The sequence below is a fragment of the Staurois parvus genome, unplaced genomic scaffold (assembly GCF_062004578.1).
Source record: "Staurois parvus isolate SC_StPar_1 unplaced genomic scaffold, SC_StPar_1.0 ptg000030l, whole genome shotgun sequence".
Taxonomy (NCBI): Eukaryota; Metazoa; Chordata; class Amphibia; order Anura; family Ranidae; genus Staurois; species Staurois parvus.
Window position 1 is genome coordinate 1,018,523 of NW_028317826.1, and position 17,831 is coordinate 1,036,353.

The following is a 17,831-nucleotide window of genomic DNA, read 5'->3' on the forward strand; positions in this document are numbered from 1 at the left end:
TCCTGGCCCCTTCCTTCTGCCAAATACCTTTGCTATAGGGGCACCCAAGCAGGCTCACTCCCAAGTCACTGCTCTGCATGTCCATTTACACAAAGCCACTGCTCTGCCCCGCCCCCTCCTCCTCATTGGCTCACTGGCTATGATTGACAGCAGAAGAAGCCAAAGGCTCCTGCTGCTGTCTCAGCCAATGAGGAGGGGGAGTACCCGGCGAGCCAAGGCTCTAGTGCACATTGCTGGATTGCGATGGGGCTCAGGTAAGTATTAGGGCGGGCTCAGGGGGATGCTGCACACAGAAGGTTTTTTACCTTCACACATAGAATGCATAAAGGTAAAAAAACTTTGAACCTTTACAACCACTTTAACACCCCAAAGGCTAAATGAACATCCAGAACTGCTGGTATAAAGTGCAAATACTGTATAACCTAATATCATAGAGCTATTCCCATAATAGAGCTATTCCCATATGGAAGAAAATATATTTAAAATATATCTTTTAAATATTCTTCCCAAATATATTGCCATATATTTGAAATTATACAATTTTGGCCATATTCAATATATTTCAAAATATATTTCAATAAAAAAAAGTTAAAAGAAAAAAAAATATATATATATTTATATATATATATATATATATATATATATATAAACTTTTTTTATTTTACAAATATATATTTTTCCTTTTTTCTTTTTTTCCAAAAAAAGTATTTATTGAAGTAAGAAAGGCATATCAGGTCATATACAGATACGGAGCACAGTCCGCGCATATACATCTGGCCTATTCTCCTGTAAGGCAGACGGGTCATCAGATGTTCATTTGAAGTGTGAATCATCCTGAAGCAAAATAACACATTATAACAGGTGAATGATATAAACCAGTAGAAGTATTGATTATAATAGGTAGTCTAGAGAATTAGGATGGATGCTGATCTACTGAGTAGGGAGTGCTCAGATGATAGGACAATGAAGTGTAGGACATATTTTTTCTAATATATTTTGTAATAACGCATTTCAACATGCTATATATATATATATATATATATATATTTTTTTTTTTTTTTTTTTTTTATAGCATGTTGAAATGTGTTGTTATTACAAAAATATATGAGAAAAAAATTAAAAATGTATATTTGTAAAAAAATAAATAAATATAAATATATATATATATATATGTATATATAACAATTTTTTTTAAATATATTGAATATGGCCAAAATTGTACCATTTCAAATATATGGCAATATATTTGGGAAGAATATTTTTAATATATTTCAAATATATTTTTCTTCCATGTGGGCTTATACAGCTATTTCAGGTGTAGCACCCTCCCAGTTAGGTTGCTAGGATGTTAGGCAAATTTAGTTCTTTTGGGTTCATTTGTAATCAGTGGAGCAGCTGTTGATCGCTTTGGGATGTTCTGTGTTTCACAGGATGCAGGTTTGATTCCTTCCCCCTTGCATTCCAGAAGATTCTAGAATCAAAGTGGGCTAGAAAGACAAATGAGCAGTTTGAATAGTTATGGGGCTTCCACCAGTCCCTGGGAAGGTGTGCCCAGTAGGTGGGTGAAGAGCACATAAATAGTCTGGGGCTGGAGCAACCCTGTACTAAGTCCTTGGTCTAGTCCTGCAGGTGGAGTCCCCAAGCCTGAGGAGCAGATTGCTGGAGTGGCTGCATGTTCATCGAGGTCCCAGCTGTTACCTTGATATGGACTTTAATTCAATACATTTAGAAATTCTTTTGCAAAATTATGTTACACAGAAAACAAATTATGAGACTGGTTTTCAACTTAATTCATACGTTCCTCCCTCTGCTGATCTAAAGTAGCTTTGGCAATATAAAACCAACCCTTTATGAATACTTCTTTATTGTGAGGGAAAAATCTATCTCCTTTACATTGCTATTGTAGGCCTTTGCTGCACAGTCTCCTTTGGCTGGCTAGGAATCCAGACACAGGGGTTGCAAATACACATGAAACTGTTGAATATACTTCCCCAAAGGGGAATCTATTTACAATAGATCTGCATCTAATTTGAATTCTAAAAAAAGGACCGAAGGTCCCAAAAGCTTGCAGCTTACTAAATTAAAATATATTTAATCCCAAAAACAAAAATGTAAATGTGTATTGCAGCTTACCAGTCCTTATGGCTTTTGGCTGCAATAGTTTTTATTTTCCAGTCTAAGACCAGCAAGTACAGAAAATACCTTGATCTTCCCAGAGCTGCAATGTCCTTGTCCTTGTCCTGTGAGCTGAACTGAAAGCAAAATACCGTATTTTCCGGCGTATAAGATGACTGGGCGTATAAGACGATGCCCTACTTTTCCTGTTAAAATGTAGTGTTTGGGCTATACTCGCCGTATAAGACTACCCCTCTTCCAGTGCACACCAGTGGGAAGAATAGTGCCCCATCATTGGTATCAGTGGAATGAATAGTGCTCCATCAATGGTATCAGTGGGAGGAATAGTGCTCCATCAATGGTATCAGTGGGAGGAATAGTGCCCCATCATTGGTGTCAGTGGGAGGAATAGCGCCCCATCATTGGTGTCAGTGGGAGGAATAGTGTCCTATCATTGGTATTAGTGAGAGGAATAGTGCCCCATCATTGGCATTAGTGGGAGGAATAGTGCCCTATCATTGGTGTCAGAGCGACAAATCGTGCCCCATCATTGGTGTCAGTGGGAGGAATAGCACCCCATCATTGGTATCAGTGGGAGGAATAGTGCCCCATCATTAGTATCAGTGGGGGGAATAGTGCCCCATCTTTGGTGTCAGTGGGAGGAATCGTGCCCCATCATTGGTGTCAGTGGGAGGAATAGTGTCCTAACACTGGTGTCAGTGGGAGGAATAGTGTCCCATCATTGGTGTCAGTGGGAGGAATAGTATCTCATCATTGGTGTCAGTGGGAGGAATAGTATCCCATCATTGGTGTCAGTGGGGGGTGGAGGAATAGTGCCCCATCATTGGTGTCAGTGCGGGGGGAGGAATAGTGCCCCATCATTGGTGTCAGTGGGGGGGAGGAATAGTGCCCCATCGTTGGTGTCAGTGGGGGAGAGGAAAAGTGCCCCATTGTTGGTGTCAGTGGGAGGAATAAAGCCCCAATGATGGGGCACTATTCCTCCCACTGACACCAATGACACTTGCTGACCCCTGTTCCAGTATGGTGCTGCGGCAGCCAGCATATGTGGTTGCAGCAGCACCTCTGTACGGCACACTTACCGGCGGCTCCTTCACTCGATTTTTGCAGGGCCGCTCAGCTCCACCTCCTCGCCGGTGATTGGCCGCCTGTGTGCCTCGTGTCAATCACCAATGAGGAGGCGGAGCCGAGCAGCCGTGGGAACATCCAGTAGCCGAACCGAATGAAGGAGCAGCCGCGCTTCCTGGACCAGATCTTCGTGGGACCGGAGCCAGGTAAGAAACAGCAGCCCCTGCCCACCCCTGTACTTAGTGTCCCTTGGAAGGGGGGGGCAGCGGCGGCAGCGCCGCCCCCCTAAAAAGTGTCAGCATGCCGTATACCGGCGTATAAGACGACCCCCGACTTTTGAGACGATTTTCAAGGGGTAAAAAGTCATCTTATATGCCGGAAAATACGGTAAGTTTATCTTTCCTCTGTAAACTACTAATTCCGACTACTACCATGTAATGGAGATGAACAAGGGCAGACAAGTCTTCATAGATACAATGGATATGTGAGCGTAGCTACAAAGTGACAGGAAGTGTGTATTTACAGGTTCACCAGATGAAAACATAGGCTAAAAAAGAAAACTAATGCAGCCACCACCACATCTAAGTATTAGTAAGCTGACATGGATTTTTCATTTTTGTTTTTGAGTTTAGATACACCAATTATTGTGTTAGTCATTAAAAGGTATTATTAAAATTTAAAACATTCAGCCTAGATAAATGGATAACACAGTACAAGAATCGACTTCTGGATAGCATTAGTACGTCACTTATTTTAGTGGAGTTGCTCTGGAAATGTAATTATTTAATTAAATTTTTTTAGATTTTAATTCATTTAACATTTTTAAGGCATTTTTTTAATTAAGTTTAAATTAATAACAAAAGAAAAGTAATACAGAGATTTGTAAGCAGTTCTATACTGTACATCCGTACATTAGTCTTTATCTAGTTAGACAGTTCTTTATTTTGTACATAGCACAGATGAAACTATCATGGGACTTTACGAGCACTGCTAAACCTATCTAAGAAGGCTCTTATAAAATCTATATATTTTATTAGCAATGCATGAAATTCCATATATAAAATATAGGGCTGACATATATTTCAATATCGTATAGCTACAGAATCCCCTCTACAATTCCGTCATTCAGCATAATAAACGTAACACTTATTTCATATGGATCCAGCTTCCTTGGTGTTGAATTATTTATTTATTATTTATTTATTTCAGGTACTTATATAGCACCGTCAATTTACACAGCACTTTACATATAAATATTATACATTCACATCAGTCCCTAACTCTCAAGGGGTGTACAATCTAAGGTCCCTAACTTACATTCATACATATACTAGGGCCAATTTTGACAGGATCCAATTAACCTATCAGCATGTCTTTGGAGTGTGGGAGGAAACCGGAGTACCCGCAGGAAACCCACGCAGGCACAGGGAGAGCATGCAAACTCCAGGCAGGTGGTGCCTTGGCTGGGATTCGAACCAACGACCCTAGTGCTGCCAGGCTGAAGTGCTAACCATTTAGCCACTGTGCTGCCCACATAATGATGGAGTCAAAACCTTAATGCATTTCATGGGCATAAAAGTCTACATCCTCAGGAGAATTTGAGGATAGCAATCTTAGAGTTGTAATCTTTGAGGTAAGTGGCTTCCATACAAAGATCTTCAAATCTTACTGGATATAGAGGTCAGGGGTTAGGTATCCTAAACCTAAATAGGGGTTGGATGTCTGCTGCTATGCATAGTGGTTGGGTCAAATATAGATGGGAGTTCCATACTGAATGTCCACAATGTGTGCAGGTTAAGTCAAATATGGGGGGGGGGTCTTTCTTATTAATGTCTATTCTAAGTAGACATTCAACAAAGAAGTCCCCCCATTTGTCTTGACCTGGCCAGGATACTCAGAGACAAACAGGGATGACGGCACTTCCACATATAGATGTTAAATATTTGTGTGTACTTCTGTCCTGCTTTACAATGTACAGTAGATGTTCATCCTAACAAACCCTTTGTATAAATTTGCCTATCTCAGGTGCACCTCTTGACAGGGGTTAGACAAAAAAAATGGAAACACTACATGATTTGCAGGTGTTGGCTCTGAGGAAGAGGTTGTGTCCTTGAAACGCGTTAGTAGTTGGTCATCCAGGGTTCCATCTTATGGATTCAGATGTTGTTTGGATTATACATCTTGCTCAGTTTGACATGCCTGTGTTTTTATGTCTATTGTGAGTATGATGCTTACTTTGTTTCTTCAATAAATATTTTAAACGATAATGCACTAGGTTGGTGCGCCCTTTTTCTGTTTCTCCATTTGCATCCAATGATTTGCAGGTGTGAAAGTGATGACGTTTCACGTTGAAAGCAGACGTGATGTAACATTCTTTTAATGCTGTCCTACTAATGGTTAGCCGACAGCTAGCTAACAAAATTAGCAAAAGCAGCATTGTGTTTCATTCCAAAACTGAATTTACTTCTGTGAATAGTTCTGTAAAACTGCAATACAATGACATAGAATGAAATTACAATATGTTTTTACATATGTCTCTCACAAATGCATACAATGAATACATTTCCCAACTACTATAACTACCTACAAATCACAATGAATACATAAAATGTGATCTAGCTATGTATGTGACTTTAACAAACACAATGGAAGACCTTAGAGGCATACAGTATGAGTATCAAAGGGAGAAAGGAAGCCTTCACTGGTATTCTTCTGGAAGCTAAGCTGAAACTGCAGTGGGATATGGGAAATCTTTGTTTTAATAAATACTTTCTGTTCTTGTTGCAAGGGAATAATACAAACAGGTGCAGTTGCAGTGAACACCCAATAGATGACTCCCTAGTAAACACAATGATGATATACGATATACAGAATACTTTTGCTTCCGCTGTGTGATGAGACACTTAGCTAACAGGTGGGAAGCCTCACTTTCGTCATTCACTGCGTGCGCTGTTATTAATAGGCATAAGTGCAGTCAAAATGATCAACTGACCAAAAGAGACAAAAGGACATTGTGCAGTATTGTGACAACACAACAATAGTTACATTTGGAAATTCAATAAAAGCTTACCTGAAAAATCTCCTTTCGTATTGTGAGTTCTGCCTGTCTGCTAGCTGTCTCTTTCCACAACGTCCTGGTTTCCCTGCATGCTTTGCAGCTTCTCTTCTGCTGTTTAATTTCAATGTCTAAGGACTACATTTCCCATGATACCTTGCTGCCTGCAACTAGCTGCTCGATTGCTATTGCAAGCAGCGGGAGGGGACTCCCCCTCTCCCACCACTTTAACAGGATGTCCCTTCTTACCGGCAGTCCTGATTGACTAGCTGGAGCTTACACCAGCTGATCATAGAGCCCAAAAAAGACTGGATCGACTATGTCAGGCTCTATGATATAGTAACTCAGAAGTGATGTCCTTTACTTGGAACTAAATAGCACCATTTTTACAAAATAAAAGCATTAAATCACAACAATCTTGGTGTGACTTAAAGGTTTTTAAAGGCAGAGGAGGGATTTGGGGTCACTCCATAAAGAGCACTTGTCACATGCCCATTGTTGTTACAAGGGATGCTTACATTTCTTGGGACAGCAATAAAAATGATTTAAAAAATAAAACGGCAGTGTAAAGATAATAATAATATTAACAAATAATTTAAAAAAATGAAAGTGCCCCCTCCCTGTGTTTATGCACAAACAGTGATCGTCCCACACATGTAAGATATCACTGCAAACATCAGATCAGTAATTTTAGCACCAGACCTCTGTAAATCAAAAGTGATAACCTGTAAAGCAGTGGTTCTCAACTTGTGGGTCGCGACCCCTTTGGGGGTCGAACGACCCTTTCACAGGGGTCCCCTAAGACCATCCGAAAACACATATTTCCGATGTGTAAAGAGCAGCTACTGTGTAGAAAGCAGCTGCTGTGTTGAAAGCAGCTACTCTGTAAAAAGCAGCTACTGTGTTGAAAGTAGCAGTATTGGAGGTAAAACGACACTCATGAATTATAATTACTGGGTAAATAATTTTATGGTTGGGGGTCACCACAACATGAGGAACTGTATTAAAGGGTCACGGCATTAGGAAGGTTGAGAACCACTGCTGTAAAGGCTTTTAAAATGTTGCCTATGGATAGTAAAATTTACATTGTTTATCAGCGGTGCACGGGTGTGTGCAATTTTAAAGCATGGCATGTTTGGCATCTGTTTACTCAGCGCAACATCGTCTTTCATACTTTATCAAAATATTGGGTTATGTGTTGTGTAGTTTTTTTACATTGAAATTCAAAAAAGTGTATTTTTGCCTAACATTTCTTAAAACATAATTATAATTATTATTATTATTATACAGGACATATATAACACCAACAGTTTGTGCAGTGCTTTACAATATAAAAAGAGACAGTACAGTTACAATATAATCAAAACAAGAGGATTAAGAGGGCCCTGCTCATAAGAGCTTACAATCTAATAGTGTGGGGCAAGTGATACAAAAGGTTATAACTATTAAATATTTTAAATCACATAAAGGAGGGAATCTCCCTATGTGTTACAGGATTATCAGTAATCTGAGCGTGAGGTATTTCAAAGATGCAGCCTGCAGTATCAGAAAAAGAAAACACATGTTGCTCACTTGCTTATTCTGAGTTTAATGTGTTAAACAGAAATGGATCCCATTATACAGATAATGAATTTCTCAGTGGTAGCACAGGCTACATGCAAAAGCGCATCAATTTGCATTAGAGAATTACCATTACTAACACATAGAATACTAAACAGAGAAAGTGAGTGTCAGAACAAACACAAAACTGAACAAAGATAGCATAAACAAAGTGTGACTAACCTTTATATATAAAAGAGGAGAACACAATCACATGTTGCTCACTTGCTCATTCTGAGTTTAATGTGAGCTTGTTGGTATTAGTCTCCTGAAGTCACACTACAAATCATTAGAGCTTCCACTAGCTGCAGCCTAGTAATAGCTATTACTGGGAGATGTATTCATTTACTTGCTACACATAAAAAAGTGATACTACAGTAAAAACCTGGTTTGGACTCCACTACCTTACAAAATGTAAAACCTTCAAATAAAAAATGTATATTAAATATTCCTACCCCAACTCTTCACCAGACCACTGTATAGTACAACTCTTTATTTATTCCAGATTCTTAAAATCAAAGCCAATCCATAAAACAGTTTAAAATCAACAAATAAATGCTCCCCCCCCCTCTCTTATTCACTCCCATACGTAATTCACCTTTATAATACCAATATATCATAATTTCTGTGTGAGTATGGAGATCCCAAATGATTATGAATAAATAAAGAATAATGCACTTGACCACTGACAAAGATTAGTCTCTAAAGCACTTTGGGCAAAAGATGGCGGCTTACCAATGCTTCAAAGTATATATGCAAAGTCCAGGCTCTTGGAATATGACTGCCATATTAAAGTTCCAGGACAGACCTCCATCTGTTTGGCTTGTAAGGTAGATGTATAAAGGTTCCCACTGAGAGCTTCCATTATATAGTCCTCAGCTGCGACACAAGACTGGTCCCCAGGACTTGCCCTACAACCATGTAGTAGCAAGGCCTTGCAAGTATAATGGAGTGGCTCCCTTCCTAGTCTTTTGGGGGAAATCCATAAGGAACTGAGAAACAATAAGAGCTGGTGGGAGGACTGCACAGCCTCTCCCAAATTGTCTCCAAATCTGTGCCAGAACAAGGTAGTCACTGGCAAGAAAAGTAAGATTGACATTTTCCTGCTGTTGTGGAGCCCTGGATGTTAGTATGAGCTCTGGTCAGTAGAGGGCACTAATCCACATGCTAACAGGTATACAATCTTTGCAGCTTCAATAGAAGGGGTGGCAGTAAAAATGTGTCTCAAGCTCCTGTTTTTACTGTCCCCCAAATGCAAGTGTAAAAGTAGCCTAAGACATACACTATATTGCCAAAAGTATTGGGACACCCCTCCAAATCATTGGATTCAGGTGTTACAATCACCTCCATGGCTACAAGTGTAAAAAATCAAGCACCTAGGCATGCAGACTGCTTCTACAAACACTTGCGAAAAAATGGGTTGCTCTTAGGAGCTCAGTGAATTCAAACGTGGTACCGTGATAGGTTGCCACCTGTGCAATAAATCCATCCAGTAAATTTCCTTGCTACTAAATATTCCACGGTCAACTTTTAGTGGGATTTTAACAAAGTGGAAGCAACTGGGAACAACAGCAACTCAGCCACGAAGTGGTAGGCCACGTAAAAGGACAGAGCGGGGTTAGAACATGAGGTTAGAAGCGCACAGTGCGCAGAAGTCGCCAACTGTCTGCAGAGTCAATAGCAAAAGACCTCCAAACTTCATGTGACCTTCAGATTAGCACAATAACAGTGTGCAGAGAGCTTCATGGGATGGGTTTCCATGGCCAAGCAGCTGCGTCCAAGCCTTACATCACCAAGTGCAATGCAAAGTGTCGGATGCAGAGGTGTACAGCATGCTGCCACTGGACTTTAGAGCAATGGAGACATGTTCTCTGGAGTGATGAAACATATTTCTCTGTCTGGCAATCTGATGGATGTGTCTGGGTTTTGTGGTTTACAGAAGAATGGTATTTGCCTGACTGCCTTGTGCCAAGTGTAAAGTTTGGTTGAGGGGGCATATGGTGAGGGGTTGTTTTTCAGGGGTTGGGTTTGGCCCCTTAGTTCCAGTGAAGGGAACTCTTAAGGCATCGGCATACCTAAACATTTTGGACAATTTCATGCTCCCAACTTTGTGGGAACAGTTTGGGGATGGCCCCTTCCTGTTCCAACATGACTGCACACCAGTGCACAAAGCAAGGTCCATAAAGACATGGATGAGCAAGTTTGGGGTGGAGGAACATAACTGGCCTGCACAGAGTCCTGACCTCAACCTAACAGAACACCTTTGGGAAGAATTAGAGCGGAGACTGCGAGCCAGGCCTTCTCGTCCGACATCAGTGCCTGACCTCACAAATGCACTTCTGGAAGAATGGTCAAACATTCCCATAGACACACTCCTAAACCTTGTGGACAGCCTTCCCAGAAGGGTTGAAGCTGTTATAGCTGCAAAGGGCGAGCCAACTCAATATTGAACCCTAAGGACTAAGACTGGGATGCCATTAAAGTTCATGTGCGTGTAAAGGCAGGCCGACAATGCTTTTGGCAATATAGTGTACGTTTGCTGTTATGTGGTGTAGCTCTTACAGTGTAAAGCATGCACCCGATAACAGTACAGGTTAGAAATCACCAAAAAATGTATTTGTAAACACAGTAGAAGGACACCTGGAGGATGACTACTGCACACCTGTGGGTTGTCAGTTTTCACAACCAGATCCCTCTGGAGAAATGATAAAGCACTCAGAGTTGATCTCAGTTTTCTAAATTATGATTGGACACTTTTACGACTCTTCTCACTTCTGTGACTCTACCCCCACTCCCCACTCTGATCCCTTACCCATTTTCCACTCCTTATCTGGTGTCTTTTTATTACCTTTTGTGTTTTTCCATTCTTCACTAACTTTCATTGCTTATTATCTCCACCGCAGAATTTGTTTTTGCATTCTGTTGAACCTTTGTATATCAGTGACCCGACGAGCAGAGCACATCTCTCCAAAGCTTGTCCTGGAAAATGAACGTTTATTGCAGATGTAAATTTATACCAAAATATTGTGCAACCCTAGTCTTCAAATTTAACCTTAGGGATATCAAAACTGAATAAGCGTACTAAACCCCCTAACAGTAAAATCAGTCTATATATGCAGTAAAGCATGCTTGTTATACTCACTGTGGAACCTAAGGGGTTAATGCTTTGCTTTGAGTAAAAGGGCTGTTTGACCCTGTCTTCTCTGATCCTCCCCTTCTTCTACTGTCCCCAATTCATTTGCTGATAGAACAGAGCTCTATGAGCCACTCTGCACATGCTCAGTTTTGTGTGTATTGCTAGAGAGTTTATTTTTTTCTTTGGGAGGGTACATGTGATCAGCACAGGGTCAATCAGGATTGTCCAGACAAAGGGTCAGCGGTTATGCAGCCTCATAGAACAGTCTGTAATGTGGGACACCAGAAATAGTGTATGCAGGGTCCTGGGTTTAGTAACACTTAAAAAAATTGTGTTTACACAAGCCTCTTAGGTTCAGCACTCCCCAAAATAAACCACATCTAACTGCTCTCTGTAAAACTTTTTATTGCTTTTAACATCAACATTTACTCACATAAAAAAGAAAGCAATCAGTATGTCACAAAATCCTGGAGGTCAGCAATCAGCATGTGAGAGAGAACTTGAATCCACAAAGCAGCACATACAGTAGTATCCAATGCTCAGAATCCGGCTGAACAGATAGATGTGATGACCTTACTCATTGGCTCCACCCTTACGCGTTAACGTCCAAATGCAGATGCTCAGCCTGTACAAAGCAATGACAGACACTGCTGCTGTAAGTAATCGCACATGTTTTGAATACATGTTCTAAGAGACAGATGAGTGGTGCTGGATGCAATCTGTGTGCACACAGGGCTGCTTGTCTGTCCCTAAGCACATGCAATTGCTCCTTGTATGATTACTTGTGAACAGCCTTGATTAGTACAGGTTTCTTGTCCACAGTTGATTGCAATCACCTGGCTGTACTCACCAAAGAAATACACTGATCTGGGTGGTTTTTGACTCTGGGCAGCTATGAGAATGTGCCTTTTAAGTGCATGTTACCCCAAAATGCAATATTTTATATATGTGTGTGTGTTTTTCCATGCAGGGTTGTGCATGGCTCCATTCACACCTATGCAGGTGAATTGATGGTCATGCGTTTTTACATATTTTGCACAGTTTTTCATGCTGCGACTGCCCTACGCATGAATATTCACACAAAAGAAGTGCAGGACCCTTTTTTCAATCGACTGAAGGTAGTTGATTCTGCCAGTCTTCCTTGTATTCTGTTGCAATTTGACCAGCAGATCTGTGCTACAGTGAGTGATCCGTTTAGCAGTGCTTCCCTCTTGGAGTTACAAGATGCTGCACTGATGCACGACGTGCCTGTACCTTCCATAGGTGTAGTTTACACTTGTGATTGGGGGGGGTGGAAAAAATAGGCAGTTGAGATACTGTTTACCACTCTCCCACCGCCTCTCCAAATCTGCAAAGGCAGCCATACAGAGGTATACACATGCCACTGCAATGGATACTTTGAATTGCTGCATGTCAAAAATGTTTCCCACTGTTGCGCTTGTTGAGCAGTGCCATCTGCTGAACTTGAACCATTCAAGCGATCCACCACAGATCACTCTTCAAAAGCTGCCACGAGTGTAAACAAGCCCATCGTGAGTTCAGCTGTCACTCCTATAGGGGTGTGGATCGTGGAAGGCACCATCTTCTGGATCATAGCAAACACAGACGTGGACAGGAACGTCAGGAACATGCAGTATTTGCTCTTGGTGTGTAATGTGATAGACTTACCACCTACAAACTTACCCCACAAACCACCCTCCCCCAAGGGTGAAGGGGGGTGTAAATTAGGCTGTCTGGTCCTGTGACCACTAAAAAAATCTTAAAAGCAAAATAATTAATTTTTGTAACATACTAAATGTCATTCTAGTCATAAAGTTTCTATTTTACTAGGAGCTTTTATCATTATGTGTTCACAAATTTACTTTAACATCACTTCAATCCAGTTTCCATCCAGGAAGATACTGATTAGTTTTAGAAAAAAATTAAAAAGTAAACTAACAACCTGCACCCTGTCCACCCCCCAGTCCTCTCTGTACTTACAGTACCTCCATGGGTGATACAGTTTCACCATCCATGCAGTCCCGTGCAATAGTCCTGGGGTTTGAAACCCACATTGCTTTTCCTCTTCTTTTTTCTAGGACACCTGGATGAATCAGAAAGTTCACATTGGTCAGCACAGTCATGTGCCAGGGCAGACCAATCAGAACCACTCTGATTTGTCCCATTGTCTCTAGGGAAAGATTAGAAATTCAAACCCATGCCCATTACATCGGGTTGCGTGGATGATGAAACTGTATCACTCATGGTGGTAAGTACAATGATGACACCAACCAGCTAAGCACCCTTCAATTGAGAAAAAAAAAAACAAAAACGGAATGGATGATAAACAGGAATAAACAAATGTAAACGGATTAAAAACAGATGTAAATGGGAAAAAAACTGATGTAGCCCCATCAGTGAGGCCAGTAGTGCCAATCTGTGCTGGCTTTCAGTGCCCAAAGACGGATGAATGTAAAACGGATGTAAACGGATGAAAAACGGATGAAAAAACTGATGTAAGCTGGTGAAAATGGATGTAAACTGATGAAAAAACTGATGTAAATTGATGAAAAATGAATGTAAACTATGAAAAACTAATGTAAATTGGAGGAAAACTGATGAAAACGAATATTTTTTTTCTTTAGAAAGGACTGTGTGAAAGGACCCTTAGGCCCATGTATTTCTATGGACTAGTGCATGTAAACGGATGATCTCTGTTTACATCCATTAATGTCATCATCCATTAACACCCATTTTTGTGAACTGAAGAAAACCCTATTTTTCTTTCTTTAAAAAAAAGGAGCGGATGTAAATGGATGTAAAAGGACAAAAACAGGCGTAAACAGATGAAAAACAGATGTAAATGGACAAAAATGGAAGCAAATGGATGTAAATCGATGACAAACAGATGTAAAAGGATGAAAACCGGAAGTAAACTGATGAAAACGGTTGTAAATGGACAAAAAACAGATGTAAACAAATGAAAAACAAATTAAAACAAACACAAATTGGTGTAAATGGAAGAAAACGGATGTAAACTGATGAAAAACAAATGTAAACTGATGCAAACCGATGAAATACTGATGTGAACTGATTTTTTTTTTGGAAAAAACGTGGCTGAACTGATGAAAAAAATGGAACGCCCATATGAAAGGACCCTCACAACGATCATGTTGACTGGAGGAGAGTGAACAGAGATGTAAGCTCCTTTACCATCTGACCACAAGCTGGGGGCAGAGACCTACCAGAATTGTTTGCCTGCAGTAGAGGTAAGTTTGGTTGCTGGCCTGCAGAGCTGTATAAATCGCAGGAGTGGCTGGAAAGAAGTACAAATCCTTTGGCAGGTTAAACATCTCTTGTAGATGTATTTATATGTGTATTTATGTAGGCACTGCTTACCGAAAAATATTTGCATCATTCAGATAAAGCATTTGAAATATTATAAATCCTTCTTATGAGTAGATGTTTATACAAATCCCGAAATGATAACGTATGGCAACTTAATACATTTTCTGATGTCTTTACCTAGCTGTAAAAATATTGCACCAATTATTGTGTCAATCAGAACTGCTTAGCTAAAAAAAATCTGGTGTGCATGCTGCAAAGTAATCCTGAATTCCCATATTTTTTTTAAAATTCTTTTTATTCAGCTATTTCTGGACGTTTTCCAGTGGCAGCGAGCCTGTGAGCAGTGTATCACTTCTCCAACTAGAATCACCTGTATGAAAAGATTTATTGCTGAAGCTGCTGCTTTATTCTTAGAGAAAAAGATGGTAAAATAACTGACATTTTAAATAATGAACTTGGCAGATCCCTGGTACATAGAAATCTGTTCAAAACTTATTTTAATGGGATCAAGATACATGGCGTTTATTTTACACTGTGGGAGCGGGTCCCGTAAAAGGCTGTAAATCCAACAGGCATTGTAAAAACAGAACAGGAACCTGCAAACTGTCCATAGTATTACACTCCGAAGAATGCTGAATATGAACCTGTGTATAATACATATAACCTGTGTATAATAATAATATGAATATGTGTCCTACAGGGAAGTGTAGTAAGATGTTGACAGAAACGTGCTTCTGTCAACTAACCTATACACACAATGCAATGCTAACAGTGACCTCTCCCAATCTTTCCCCTTCCTAGCTATGAAGGAAACCTGTGTAGGCAGGTGTAGTTAGCCTTCCTGCCTGTAGGTGGCTCTGTGCCATCATTGCATAGGATGAGGAGTCTCCTAAGGCAATGGTCACCAAACTATGGACCAGGGGCAAGATGCGGCCCTTTGTTTGCCTTTCACCAATGATAGGGCACTATTCATCCCACTGACACCAATGATGGGGAATTATTCCTTCCAGTGACACCAGTGATAGGGCACTATTCATCCCACTGACACCAATGATGGGGAATTATTTCTTCCAGTGACACCAATGATAGGGCACTATTCATCCCACTGACACCAATGATGGGGAATTATTCCTTCCAGTGACACCAGTGATAGGGCACTGTTCATCCCACTGACACCAATGATAGGGAATTACTCCTCCCCCTGACACCAAATGATGGGGAATTATTTATCCCACTGACACCAATAATGGGGAATTATTCCTTCCACTGACACCAATGATAGGGCACTATTCATCCCACTGACACCAATGATGGGGTATAATTCCTTCCATTGACACCAGTGATGGGGAATTATTCCTCCCACTAACACCAACGATAGGGAATTACTCCTCCCACTGACACCAAATGATGGGGAATTATTTATCCCACTGACACCAATGATGGGGAATTATTCCTTCCAGTGACACCAATGATAGGGCACTATTCATCCCATTGACACCAATGATGGGGAATAATTCCTCCCATTGACACTAGTGATGGAGAATTATTCCTCCCACTAACACCAATGATAGGGAATTACTCCTCCCACTGACACCAATGATGGGGAATTATTTCTCCCACTGACACCAATGATGGGGAATTATTCCTCCTACATACATCAATGATGGGGCACTATTTCTCCCACTGATACCAACAATGTGGCACTATCCCTCCCACTAAAACTAATGATGGGGCATTGTTTGCTCCAACACCATGGAATTTTTTACTCCAACTGGCCACAGTTTGACCCCCTCAAAGCCTGAAGGACAGTCGACTGGCCCATTGTTTAGAATGTTAGAGATCCCTGTACTAAGTGAGTCACAAACCAGTTTAGGATAATGTAGGTCTAGATGTGTACATTGGGGAACAAATATCTTTATTTGGCCCTGGCTTTATCTACCAGACAGAAGATTTGGAAAGCAAACCTGGATGACCCTACAACTACACCCTCCCCATAGCAGTAGTCTGGGAGAGAAGAACTGGGCCCTGCTGCACTTACATTCACATATATATGTGATTGAAATGTCCGTTCGAAGCAGGAAGGCACCTGACGCCATTGACATCCTAATACAGATTGTAGGAAATGGTGGAGATATCCATGTTTCACTGATTATCCCCACTTCCTCAGGGCAGAACAGTGTCACACTGATAAATTGTCATGTAGTTGTTCATGCAGAGGCATAACTACAGGGGGTGCAGGGGTCACAATCTCACCCTGGCCCCAGGCTTCAGGGAGCCCTTGCAGCTTTCATGTCACATTTATTTCTACTGGATAGGAGGGGCGGCATGTAGAGGTCCGATGCCCTCCATTTTGTTCCTGCACCTGCTGAAAGCAGGCTTCTCATCCTCTCCATCCTGACGACATTCAATGGCTGCAGGAGGGAAATAGAGGGCACTGGCTCCTCTACATGCCGCCCCCACTGCCCCTCCTATCCAGGTCCGACTACCCATGAATCCCTGTGTGCTCCCCTTGACCACCTCGCCCCCCCTTGCAGTTTGGTGCTGCCCCCACTTTAATAAAAAAATAACATTGTAAAAAAATATAATTAAAAAGATACAAAAATAAAAAACCTACTGACCCTATCCACTGCCCTACTGGCAAAGTTAATTGCCTTACTTACAAAGTCCACTGCCAAATTGACACCATCCACTGCCTTACTGACACCTTCCACTGCATTACTGACAAAGTCCTCTGCCATACTGACACATCCACTGCCTTATTAACAAAGTCCACGTCCACTGCCATACTGACACCATCCACTGCCATACTGACACCGTCCATTGCCCTACTGACACATCCGCTGCCTTACTGACAAAGTCCACTGCCATTCTGACGCCTTCTAATGAATTACATCATTCACAGTCCTAGTGACGCCAGTGGCGGAACTATCAGGGTCGCAGAGGTTGCAATTGTGACTGGGCCCTGGTGTTCTGCCACTGTTGGGGGGCCTCAAGATGGCAGGAAGGGGCCTGCTGCAGAACATGTGAAAGGGTCCTGCTGTGGGATTGTAATAAAGGGCCCCACAATGGAAGTGAAGGGCCCCAGGATCAGTGGGAAAGGCCCTGGGCCCAGAGGGAGTGGCCCAGGCTCAGAGGGAAGGGCCCTGGCTGGTGGTTGGCAGAACCCTTCATGGTTTCTTGCACCGGGTCCCCAAAGGTTCTAGTTATGCCTCTGTGTCCATGTGTAGTAGGCAATAAAAGAGCAAAGCCACTTCCCAAGTGGACACAGGGGCAAGAGGACAGAAGCACCCGGTGAGGAAGTTGTGGATCCACCCCCACCAGTTCAAGATCTTTTGGCACAAAAACTGCAAAGCCCTAGTGGTTAGAAAGGGTAGCCTGAGTGACTGGTGCCTAACATCGGCCAGGTTGATAAGGCAAAACCTCACCAAAGTAAAAGTAGGCACACTCTAGGCTTGGGTCAAACTCATGTCAAGACAACAAGGTGGTAAGTAATATCTGCCCAGATATTCCATC

General features: G+C 41.5%; 1 long non-coding RNA gene across 1 annotated transcript in view; it reads left to right on the forward strand.

Moving 5' to 3' along the window:
• LOC149470840 (uncharacterized) overlaps positions 1-17,831 on the forward strand; it is a 146,381-nt gene that overhangs the window by 83,593 nt on the left and 44,957 nt on the right. The gene's annotated exons all lie outside the window — the stretch shown is intronic.